The 13465-nt window shown below is 33.5% G+C and overlaps 1 long non-coding RNA gene across 1 annotated transcript; it reads right to left on the reverse strand.

Moving 5' to 3' along the window:
• Nucleotides 1–3356: 3356 nt before the first annotated feature.
• LOC123559149 (uncharacterized) lies at nucleotides 3357–11444 on the reverse strand. The gene is made up of 3 exons (XR_006687885.2): nucleotides 7039–11444; nucleotides 6678–6716; nucleotides 3357–4608 (listed from the first exon to the last, which is right to left on the reverse strand). It is a non-coding gene; the product is annotated as an uncharacterized LOC123559149 (long non-coding RNA).
• Between the last annotated feature and the right edge of the window lie 2021 nt (nucleotides 11445–13465).

Here is a 13465-nt window from a genome sequence, read left to right on the forward strand (position 1 = left end):
AAATTTCAAATAATTGGGAAAAAATTATAGAAGTAAAAGATGCTTTCTTAAAACAAGAAACACAATTAGCTAGAACAAAGAATACTGTTGACAATTTATCTGCTTCTGAAGTTGCTACAACAAAACGAATTGATGATTTAGCTGAAATAATTCTTAAACTTAAAAAGAAAGACAAAAAAATAGAAAAAAGGCTAGAGGAAGTGGGACATGAAGTGTTTCTTATTGAATATAACAGTTTTTATACATATGTAAAAATGAAAAAGTATTTTAACCGTCTTGGTGCTTGGATACATTCAACATATGAAGGTATGGATGATCTGAACTATTTAAATGGAATGGATTTAAGATTTGGAATTTTCGTAGATTACAAAGATTTTATACACATAAACCAACAATATAATGTAGCTGTACCAAATGTGGTTTTGAATGGTGTGTTTGCGGTTAATAAAACTGGAACTTATATAATAGATATTAAATTTTTATCAACGGGGGCCAGACCCATAGGTGAACCGGATAAACCGATTAAAAGTCCAATATCGCAGTTTATATTTAGGCGGTGGCATGATGATAATGATCTAATTCTTGGTATATTTAGCAGTAATATAATAAATATAGTAGCTGAGGACTTTGACACTGATCGGTTAATATCTATTTATAAGAAAAGAATTAAAGTTTATCTATTACATGGAACAATGTTTGATATTCATCCTTATAACGATTCAGAATCTGCAGAAGTAACATTTACGCTTTTGCCGGGTAGTTACGTCAGATTATACATATCGGATGAACCTACATCAAATATTGTATCGGATGAACCTGTATCGGATGAACATGTATAACCTGTATCGAATGAACATGCATTCCATGATAGAAACAAACTTTTGAATTAAAAGTTTAATTAAAGTTTTAATTACTATGTGTACCCTAATAATATACTTATTAATTGAAAATAAGATCAAATACCTTACATTTTATTAATAAATATAATCTGTCAAAGTTTTGCCAAATTTCTGCCAAAAGTTTGCCAAGTTGGCAGACACTGCCACATTGCTGCCACTTGGCAGAAAAATGGCAGGCTTTTGATTGGTTGAATTTGTGGTTTCCCGCATAATCATTTTTAAAAAATGCACTTGATTTACCTTTGACACAACAGGTACATAAAGGACAAGTATGTGTCTTACAAGTAGGACAAGCTCTCAATACACAATAGAATTGTATTTGTTATAGGGTAGTATTTGTTCTCCAGTTAAACTGAAACCTGATCTTTATCTTGATATGCACTGTCAATCAGGAAGTAAATACGCGGTGTATAGATATTTAAGTCAATTTTATTTCAGCTTGTATCTTTGGTAAAGCCTGTGGGTTTTAAATTGTCCGGCATTGGTCAGTTCGGACCAAAGACTAAATCTTTTTTTTTGGTTAAACCAAAGGTTTTCATTCGGTTTAACTAAAGATTTAAAAGATTTTCAGGGTATTAAGTAGTATTCTAAGTTTAGGGCAAGGTTAAAGTCCACTTATAGAATAGGGACAAGGGGTCAGGGGGGGTTATATTGTTTTAAAATCGGTATTTCTAATACTACTAGTAAGCGCTGGAAAATATTCGATTTTCACCTCTTAACCGGACATGCTTCTTATAACATTTCACTTTCTGTTTTTTGTTTTAAGATGAAGTTATTTTTGTTTAAAGGGAGATAATACCTTACAAGTTTACAAACTAAGTATAATCTGCTACTTTTTCAAAGTACTGACTTGACATGAATAACATTCTCTTTAACAAAAGTTGTCTAAATGAACCATATGGTATGTCTGATAACACTTAACATATGGTTGATTTAGACAACTTTTGTTGATATGTTAATGATAAAATTTACCAATTTACTGTGATTTTATGTTAAATTGAATGCGCGTCATCTGATTTGACTTATTTTCAAAGATGAATTAGGTACATAATGTTATCATCAAGTTTTGCATTTTTATATATTAACTTACTCTTTGTCGGAAACATAGACGTCAGGTGTTTAAAGGTGATGACATATAGCTGCGGTTCAAATCATGGCTGAGATTCTTTTTTATTTTAAATCTCTTTTTAGCTACTATATTTTTGAACTACGTTTCTGTCAAAGTCATCCAGAATAACTTTAATATCTTGTTGTTTCATCTTGTTTTTACGGTCTTTTTTGTGTAAGCGATGCAGAGCAGATTCAGAAACCCACGTGTATAGTCTCAAAAGTATGGTTATATTACAGTGGCAATACAGAAGTTCCCAAATGGTATAAAACTTTGTTAGTGATCGTCCCTTGTGGTTGTTGCAACAGTGTTAGGACTAAAAATGCTCAAAGCAACCATGGGTCATGTGCACGATAAATAGTCTAATCATGGGTAACATTTCTGTGTAGTAATAAAAAATCATTCAATGCAATTAAAAGTTATGGGACAGAAACAAATTTTCACTTGACCTTAAACAGTGACCTTGACCTTTAAACGACAAGCATAGGTCATGTGTTGAAATATTGTCTCATCATGGGGAACGTTTGTGTTTACCAGTAAGATAATCCATCAATGCATATAAAAGTTATGGAGCGAAAACAAGTTTCACTTGGCCTTCAATAGTGACCTTGACCTTTGACCTACAAGCACGAGTCATATATATACATTATCTATATATTGCCCTCTATACACATACTAAGTTTTATGAACCTAGCTTGAATACTTTTCGAGTAATTGCAGGATCCAGATTTGCGGACGGACAGATGGACGGACGGACGGACGGAGGGCATTCCTATAGTCCATTCCGCTAAACCGGTAGGGGACTAAAAAAGAAATGATAAATGTCAGATTCGAAAGCTGAGTTTAAGGGACAAGAGCTGCCGGTTACTACTACGCTACAGGGGCTTGTTATAATAATAAATAATATCTGACAGACTAATTTACCTATTTTGTTTAGTAAGTACCGTGGTACCACATAATTGATAAATTATACGATGCTTGCTGAAGTATGATTTCAATTTCATGAAATCACACTTAAGCATATAGATGTCACATGCGTGATGGCTAGGTAGAGATAAAGGCTCAGGCTTCAACGCATATTGCTGGATGTCACAAAAATGTTTGTAGTTGAGATAATCTGCAAACATTATGCCACATATATATATATATATATGCGCTTAAGTGTGATTTCATGCAAATGAAATCATACTTCAGCAAGCATCGAATAATTTATCAATTTCATTTCCCCCCACTTAAGCACATAGTGCTACATGTGAGACTTTTAGAGGACATCCAGCTAAAATATAATACAATAATGCTGTGACTAACTACTTTTATTTCTAAATACAGTGTGTTGACTATGAGTACTATAATGTTTCATAAAGTAAATATTATGGCGGCACCAGTTTATAAACATGAAACATCTTATAATTCACTGTTCACAGACATAAAATAACCTTTAAATAGGACACATTAGCACTTATGGCCTCATATCACTACACATTACGGTCTTAATATCAAAATTTATTTATTCAGTACCGCGTCTGCAAAAGAAGTATCATTTGTGATAGGCTTCTTATAATACTATAGTTGATTCTTTTGACCATCCTGCTGTTCTCAGTATAGTACCTATGGGAATAGTTTTTCGTGAAGCATGAGATGTTGCTGCAGATTTTATGCTGTGAGATTTAAACAGATTAGTGTCAATTCCTGCACTATTTAGTATCTGTTTGATCCATCTTGCGAACGTATCTTTTGATAAAGCTTTAAGCGTTTACTATAACTGATAAACAACGATGTCTCATTATTTCTCAAACCTCTTGTCATTTCAAGATATAGCTTTAAGCAATGAACAACTCATAATGAATTTTCAGCATATGCTTTGAAATACATTTCGGGCAAATGGTTCCCTGGTCTAGATTGTTTCAAAAGGTCAGTGATTCGATTGTCTAAGAAAATGTAGAGATTAAACCCTTCGAGCTGTCAGTAGTCCTAACAAGCCTAAAACTTTATGTCAACAGTTTCAAATTATCTTTTCTATTAATTTGCTTAAGATAATTCAATATAGTCTGTACGCCCCAAGTAAACTGATACCTAGGAAGAGCCGGTCTTAACAAAACACACGTCTCATAAATCTTTTCACCATATAACTGTTTCCCAGTGAAACTGAATCCTTTGACATGAAACTTAGACATGAGTTTAGAGCAGAACGAGCCGAGTTTAGCGAACTGTAACTCAATCCTCTGTGATAGAGAAATTTAAAACAACTTTCACATTTGCTGAAAAGGAATCAACATTTCGTTCAGCACAAAAACGGAACCACTTTTCAAGATAACCCCGATATTCGATTTTTGTACTATCCTTCCATGATGACACAATGATGTCGATACGTCTTCTGAAAATCCTTCTGTTTGTAATTTTTCCTTAATATGCGAAAGGCTGCAAGGTGAAGTCTGTGTAATTATAGTGGATGATGTGTTCCTGCGACACAGGAAGAAATCGTGGACAGTCTATCAATATCTGAAGTAATCGAGGAAACCAGTCTTGTGTTGGCCATGTAGGTGCAACCAAAAACATTTCCTCCCCTCCATCTGAATCTTTTGAAGAATTTGCGCTAATAAACTGAAAGGAGGAAATATATAGTTTAACTTCTGAGAGACCAATTTTGTTTGAAAGCATAAATTGCTTTTACATTTGGATCTGGTTTCCATGAATAATAACAGTCAACTTGATTATTTAGCCGTGAGGCAAATATATCTATATCAGGTATACCATACAACTGTGTTATATCAATAAATATGTTTGGGTTTAACATCAATTCTTTATAACAGTGATCTTTACGAGATTCTGAGTCTGCTATACATGTCCTGATGAGAGCAATAAATTTCGGTCAAGTGCAAACTGCCAGAACTCTCGAGTTAATTGATTAAATACACGTTCATTGGAGCCTTGTTTGTTAATACAAACAACAGTTCCAGTGTTATCAGATCTAATCCTGATATGTTGATCTCTCATTTCCTTATAAAATTACTGTAAACCAAACAACACCACTTTCAGTTCAAGGAAGTTAATTTTGCAAAGCTGATCACTGATATTCCATTGACCCCCTGTAGATATGCCATTCATTACAAAGCCCCAGTTAATTAGCGAAGAATCACAAACTATCACACAGCAATCAGAGTCTCTTTGATACACGAATTTCTTAGAGTTTCTCAAATTGTTTATCCACCAAGTAAGATCTTGCTTTACACATTCTGTTAAAACAATTTGTGCATCATAATTGCCTTTATTTTGTTTTAACATGTCATTCCTATATGTTTCCATTATTTTATAATGAAACACTGCATTAGAAACAGCTGCACTGCATGCCACTAATTTTCCTAAAATCTCAGATGCATTTCTTACTGTCAAGTTCTCTACATTCAATATTTGTCTACATTAATGAATAATTTTGCCTGCTTTGTCCTCAGTAATGCTAACTGACATATTAATGGAATTTAATAAGAATCCTAAATATTCAATGATTCGAACAGGTATTAACATGCTTTTAGTTGGGTGTATTGTAAAACCTAGATAATAAAATAATTTAACAGTGTCATTCATATTCCTTAAACACAGTTCATACGTATCACCTTGTAAAAGTGAATCATCAATGTATCCTGTATTTACATTTCCATATTTCCTTAAATGTGCAAATACAAATACAACACGAAAAAGGCATGCCCTATAATAACAATGGTAAAGTGATTTGAAACCAACAACCATTTGGTTAAAAAGTTACCTTGCTAACTGTACTACATGATCAGTTAGATTGTCAAAAGTAAAAAAAAAAACACGAACACTGAAAAGTAGATTGAAAATTGTTCTTTTCCTTCATTCTCAACCTCTAACCATACTAACAAAAAAACAAAACAAGTTACACAATGCTATTTTTGTATACGTGGGAACCGCAGACCGATTGTTATTTATTATTATTCACTTCAAATTCTGTTCATAATTCACAATTCATAACATCATTTCAAAACGTAATTACCTTTTCATTTCCATTTCATTTGCATATATCAATATATATAAAATATATCAAACACGGTCAAGATTATTTAAATATTATTTAAACATGATAACTGCAGTATTAAATGATTTTCAAAGCTACATTGTAGACATGAAACGTGTGAGACATATGGTTTAGAGATATGTGAATGAGCCAATATTTCGCGGCAAGCCAACCAGTGCGAAAGTCAGAACAATAGACTATTCTCTTTTGTACCCAAAAGCGCAGTAAGGGGCAAGAATTTCAATGCAAAAGCACATGCTCCTTTGCTCAAAGGAAATGAAAGCAACTGTCTGCAATCATTCAAGAAATGAGTAAACAAACCAAAATTAAATTCAGCGAAACCAGGCACAGTTAGGCTGCACTTTGGGACAGACGTGGAATAAGGTGGACGTAAAACTGCTTTTAACAGATTCACTTATGTTATCGAGCAATCAACCATACGACACCAACAGATAGCTATGGAGACTGTAAACAAGATCTGCCTGCTTCGCAAATGCATCCGTAACACAGTAATGAGTAGCAAGAATTAAAGAACGTTACTGAAGAAAGCACTAAAATCCCAATCAGTTTACGTGTAAGGTTAGAGTTGAGCTGACGAGACTTCGACACCAGTACCAAATAAACAGTGAATACTTACAGCACAGACTAAATAGCTTCTATTGTCTGTAATGCCCACCTGAAATGTTATAAAAATACGTTGAAACTTTCAGAGCTAGACATGGAACATGGTACGTGTTAGAAATATGGTTCAGAGATATGTGAATAAGGCAATATTCCGCGTTGAACGCGGTATGCCATTGCTTCAAATAGCAACTGAAAAAGGCCTTCCATTTCACTCAGACATATCCCATATTCCCACTATGCCATTAACACAGATAATTCTTCAAAATATCAGGCTAAAACAACAACAAAGAAAAACCCTTTCATATATAAAAAAAAGTTTTCATTAGCCGAAAAAGACGTTTAAACAGATGTCTGACACTGACATATATACTTACCAGTGGCAAAGACTTGAATGAAGAACATTCTTATAGTCTGAACCCAAACAAATAAGTAACTAAAAACTGAAAATAAAACAAAACAACACTTTATTTAACACAAACTATCTCAGCTTAAATGAACAGAACTGCACACCCGGTCATTTCAATGTTTTCCAAGTTTAAATGTGTAGATAAAGCATTTCTACTAAATCAAAGATTTCTAAACTATGAATTTCAAACATCTACCTATTTGCAATATAAATAGCAAAATAATTCTGACCATTTGATTCAAACTACATCCTCCTCCTTTAATCTGGTGATTATTTTAACAAAGTATTAAAAAACGATAAATTTGCTGTGTTTTATCGGTACATGTTTGAGTGACTAGAATTTCAGCTTTAACAATTTTAAAGTAGAATTCAGGATGGAGTATTTCCCTACCTTATTTGACAAACAAAAAAGAAACAACATTGCATCATCTTCCAAAAAAGAAATAAGAAATTCTGTAAACAAGAGTGCTATTTTTTGCACAATGTTCTGTTAATAACTGCTAATGCAAGGGAAGGAATTCAAACAGCCATATTTACATCTAATTTAATATTGTTAATTTGCGACATTTTAGCACATCTTATGTTAAATTGTAAGACAGGAAAATACTTCTGCTTATAACAATGACCATCAGTACCCAGCATTGTTGACACAATGCATGCGGTATCGCAATCAAAAATAAACCCCGAAAAGCCAACCTATTTATAAGACGAATAGACAACCAATGAGAACTATCCTAAAAAAGTTTTACGAGTGGTGTAATGGACTTGATTAGTAATTTATCATCCAACACTGCTTTACTTCTGCCAGGGCTGCAATCGAAACTGGGCATCAGTGATTTACGAGTGGTGTTGGCATGCCGGAACATTCGTGCACTAGATCCGAACTGAATGCAGAGGAGAATGAATAAATTGTCTGCAAGCTTTCAAGGTATGAGTAAACAACAGATGGTGCGAAACCAAAATATGTTCAGCAAATAAAGGCACAGTCAGTTTGCAACTCGGCGTACGGGGTAGACGTAGTGTGTAATGTTGCATATACTAATCGACCGCAATGTGGAAGTGAAACTGCTACCAAGAATTTCACTTCTATTATCAAGCAATCGACCACAACACACCAACAGATAGCTATGTAGACAGCAAACAAGACCTACCTGCTTCGAAACTGAACTCATGACACAGGACATGGTAGGAATAACTGAAACACTAAACACACAATCAGTTCCTTAGAAGAAATATTACCAAAGAAAGCACTAAACTCTTTTACAGACATCAAATACATGATACTAGTAATACGTGCCATTTCAAAAGATGCCAGTGCCAGCCTTTAAAAACCAATGGCATAAAAAAGAAAATAGGAATTTATAACGTTATAATTGCTGTTTCATCAAATGATAAGTTTCTATAGGCAAATGAAGAGTGTTAAAATTATAAACCGGAACTGGGATATGACAAGAGTACACATGCATAATTTGGCACCAGGTTTACATGTACCGGTAATACTTGACCTTAAAATCACAAAAAAGACAGTGAATACTTACAGCACAGACTGAATTCTTCTGAAAATATCCTCAAGTGCTTCCACTTTATGGCATCAACACAGACAAAACTTCCAAATATCAGACGAAAACAAACTTCTTCCAAATATCAAACAATTAGTTTCAGGAGCCGAAAAAGAAATTCAAATATACCTTTGATACAGACAGAGGTATATACTTGTCGGTGACAAAGACTTGAATGAAGAACATTCTCATGGTTGGCTCCAAACACATAATATTAAAAACTGAAAATAAAGCAAAACAACAATCTATTGAACAAGAAAACTATCTAACTTACTTCAATCGAACTGTAAACAGAGTCATGTCAATGTCCTTGGGTTCATACTGGTAAAGTATGTGTACTACATCAAACAGTTCTGCACTATGCATTTCAAACATCTACCAATTTACAATATAAGTAGCAAAGGCTTTTGACTATTTGATTCAAATTATATCCTACTCCTTTAATCTGGTGAATATTTTAACAAAGGATTAAAAAACAATAATTTTGCTGTGTTTTGTCAGTAGATGATTGAATGACTGGAATAAAGTATTTTTAGAAATAAAAAAACACAATTTCAAAGTAAAATATAATGTACAAAAGTAAAAATGAAATGTTTATTTCACTGCTGGCCTTTGGTGTAAAGCATACTGTTTTAAAGGATGAAGTATTTCAGACATTATTTAGAAGAAACAAAAAATACACAAAAATACAATAGGGTTATTATAATTGTAGCTGTATTCGGCTCGAGTGGATTTTTGCCAGATCGGATCTCACGAGGCGCGCAAGCGCTGAGTGATCCGACTTTGCAAAATCCACGAGAGCCGAATACAAAATCTCAGATCTAGCTACTGTTATACTGACCCTTTTATTATATACCTCCACCTTAATGTTTGCTGTTTTGTTATTGAACGAAGTCTTCAACGTTTATCGATATTAAAATGGAACTAAGTGAAGTTTTATGTGCACTATTTATAGAATTGTGTCAGGTCATACATATTGATGAAAGTAGTCCGGCAGCATACAATACAAAAGGTACACTCCGGAATTTAAAAGGTACAATACGAAATTTTTATCTGTCTGTTCATATTCAATTGTGAAATACAAGCCAATTTTTTTACATAATTTATATATGTGTATAATAAAACATAATATCAACTATAAAAAAAATAAAAGAATAGGAAATTATGTAATCAACAGTGTCATTTTATTTGCACAAGACATCTAAATTTATACTGCTAACTGGTGACACAAAAACCAACTTGTTTATAAGAAGAACAAACAACCAATGACAATTGCCTTTAAGATGTTTCACGAGTGCTTAAATGGACTGATGATTAGTAATTAATGTTCTAACATAGCTTTACATGTAACTGCGATACAATCGAAACTTGGCATCAGTGATTTATGATTGTAGCTGGCTAGCCTGAACATTCTTGCTCTAGATCCGCATTGAATGCAGAGGAGAATGAATCAACTATTTGCGGGATTTCAAGAAATAAGTAAACAACAGATGGTGCGAAACCAAAAATATGTTCAGCGAATAAAGGCAAAGTCAGGCTGCAACTCGAGACAGTCTTGGAGAAAAAAGTTGCATACACTTGTCGACAGCAAGGCTGAAGTGAAACTGCTACCCAGAGTTTCACTTCGGTTATCGAGCAATGATCCACAAGACCCCTATCAATAGCTATGTAGACTGCAAATAAGACATTCCTGCTTCCCGACTTCACCCATGACACAGGAAAATGTAGGTAGAACTAAAGGACTAAAAAGTCCTTCAATTCCTTCGAAATAATAATAACTAAGAACTCCGCTTAAGCCAGCGCTACAGGGTGTGAGAGGTTTTGCACATTTCATTATCACTCAAAAATAGACTAAATCAAACCAAGTGATTGGTTAGATTCTATGCTTCCAAAGGATCTTTTCACAGGTTGTATTACTATACTGATTTAATAGGTTAACGCCAAATATCTAAAGAATCGACCGTGTCATTCAGGAAAAACTCCTGTGCAACTTTAAGATATTTTTCTGAATAATGTCAATGACTTAGTGGAAACCGTGTCATTTCAATGTTTACCGAATGCAAATAGCTAGAAAGGTTATATCTGCTATATGAGATGTTTCAAAATTATGGATTTCGAAGACCTACCCATAATCAAATAAATAGTTTAAACCATTTGATTCAAACTATATCCTCCTGTAATTTGGTGATTGTTTTAATTAAGGAATAAAAAAACATTTACTTTTCTTTTTCATTAATTTTGCTGTGTTTTGTAAGCAGGTTTTCAAATGATTTGTATTTCTTTTTTTCAGAAAAGAAATCAAAGTAGAATTTTTATGGATAAAAGAACTATTAATTCACTTTTGTGCATAACTAGTAAGCTTTTGTGTAAAATAAACTTTTTATACAAAAAAGTATTAAATAGCTTATTTAGCACAAAAAATTACATCTAAATTTAAACAAATCAAATAAATAAGAAATTCTTTAATCCACAGTATCAAGAATGACATAAAGGCGGCATAAAGGTTTTACTTAAGCAAGGGAAGTAATCCTAACAGCCAAATCAACACTTCAAATTGGTAAGATATTGACACAGCTTATCTTAAATTCTTAGAAAAGAAAATACCTCAATTTTAATGACCACCAGTACCTAGCATTACTCACAAAATACATGCAAATACCACATATGCTGTAAAATCAGAAAAAAAAAGAAACAAAAGTCTACTTATTAATAAAAAGAAAAGACAGGAATTGTAAGAAGAACTTGAGCACTTAACTCTCAATCAGTTTCTTCGAAATGATATTACTGACAAAAGTACTAAATTATCTCATTAACACCAAACAGTACGTGCCATTACAACCGATACCAGTGTCAAAACTGCGAAAACAATAAGATTTGAAAGCCAAAAACAGGAAATGTCAATTTAAAACACTGTTAGTTCTGTTTCATCAAATGAGAAGTTTCTATCTTCAAATGAAGATTGTTAGAATTTAAAATCTACCATGAGGACATGACAAGAGTATACATGCAAAATTTGGCATCCGGTATACATGAAAGGGTAAGTCTTGAGATGACGAGACTTCATAGCCAGTACAAGACAGACAGTGAATATTCACAGTACAGACTGAAGTCTTCTTAGAATATTCTCAAGTGTTTCCAGGGCAATCATAGTGCCTGTAGGAAAAATTATGTTGTCTGTTAGATTGTTCTTGTCAAAATATAAAAACTGTCTTTGTCATGTGTTTGTTTTTCTAAAAATTTGAACAATTTCTTTTTTTCATCTATTGAGATATCGAAATGTTGAAACAATGCTTCGGACATTATGTTTAACTTGAAGATAACAAAGTTTTACATTTATGCAAGGGAATGAATCCAAACAGCCATAGTTACAACTAATTTAAAGCTGCTTATTGGTGTCATTTTGGCAACGCTTATCTTCTGTTCTAAAATTGAAATGACCATCAGTACCGAGCATTATTCATTTTATACATGCAGACACCTATGCTCTGAAAACACCTCAAAAGACCGACCTGTTCTTGAGAACAGACAATGAATGAGAACTGCCTTTAAAAGATTCACGAGTACTGTAATGGACATAAGGTTAGTGCTCCTTCTGGAGAAATAACAGGAAACGTATATGAATCTGTGCATAATGGCCAAAAACAGGAAAATGCCAATTTAAACACTTTAAATCTGTGCTTTGTTCATAAAGTGAGAAGATTTTAGAAGCAAGTGAAGAGGGTTAAAATTTCAAAACTGCCAAGGGATATGAAAAAAGTACATATGTAGAAACTGGCTTCCGGTGTACGTGTAAGGGTAAGACCAGAGCTGACGAGACTTCGCCGCCAGTATAAAGCATAGAGTGAATACTTACAGCACAGTCTGAAGTTTTCTGAAAATATCCTCAAGCGCTTCCTGGGCAATCACAGTGACTGCAGGAAATCATCTGTTGTCAGGAAGGCCCACCTGAAATAATATAAAAAGTTACTTGCCATGTGGACAGTATTTAAAACTTTCAGAGATATACATGGAACGTGTGAGACACATGTTTCAGAAAATGTGATTGAGGCAACATTACGAGACAGTGGAAAACAACCATAAAACAGTGCAAAGGTCTGAAAAATAGACTGTTCTGATGTTTACCCAAATTAAACAGGATGGAGCGTAAGCACATGCTGTTGTGCTCACAGCACTCGTTATGTCACTTCTTCAAATAGCAACTGACATAGGCCTTCCATTTTCTCACACCACTAACATAGGCAAGATATCAGGCTTACAGAAAAACATATTCCGTATATTAAACATTTGTTTTCTTGCGTCGAAAAAGACGCTCAAATAGAGCTTTGATGCAAACAAGTATATTTGTCGGTGACACAGATTGAACGAAGAAGCTTTGTTTCATCTGAATCCAAAGAAATTATTACCTAAAACTGAAAATAAATCAAAAGCATCCATCTAATCAGGAAACGCTTAAGTAAACTTAACTGTTCCGTTTTACCTAAATAAGGCACTCTGGGCGGCTCGGTCGGCTGTGCATATTCCAGATAACTTATATTTCAGATGTTTATTATATATACTAGTAATCTAATTTTCATATGTAAACATGTTTGAATTATAAACAATTTCTGAGCAAATATATATCTGAGACATGCATATTTAGTGATAAAGCATATGAAGTTTCAAGGAATACTAAAACGCCGTTTACTTTAGCCGTAAAATCAAATTATACTAATTGGTTTTCCATCCCGACATGTTGTTCCTGTCCAAGTATGACAACTGTCTGTGTCATGTCTATGTTTTTCAACTAATTTCTGTTTTTCATCTACTAAGATATGTAAATGTTGAATAAAATGCTAC

The sequence above is a fragment of the Mercenaria mercenaria genome, chromosome 5 (genome assembly GCF_021730395.1).
Source record: "Mercenaria mercenaria strain notata chromosome 5, MADL_Memer_1, whole genome shotgun sequence".
NCBI lineage: Eukaryota > Metazoa > Mollusca > Bivalvia > Venerida > Veneridae > Mercenaria > Mercenaria mercenaria.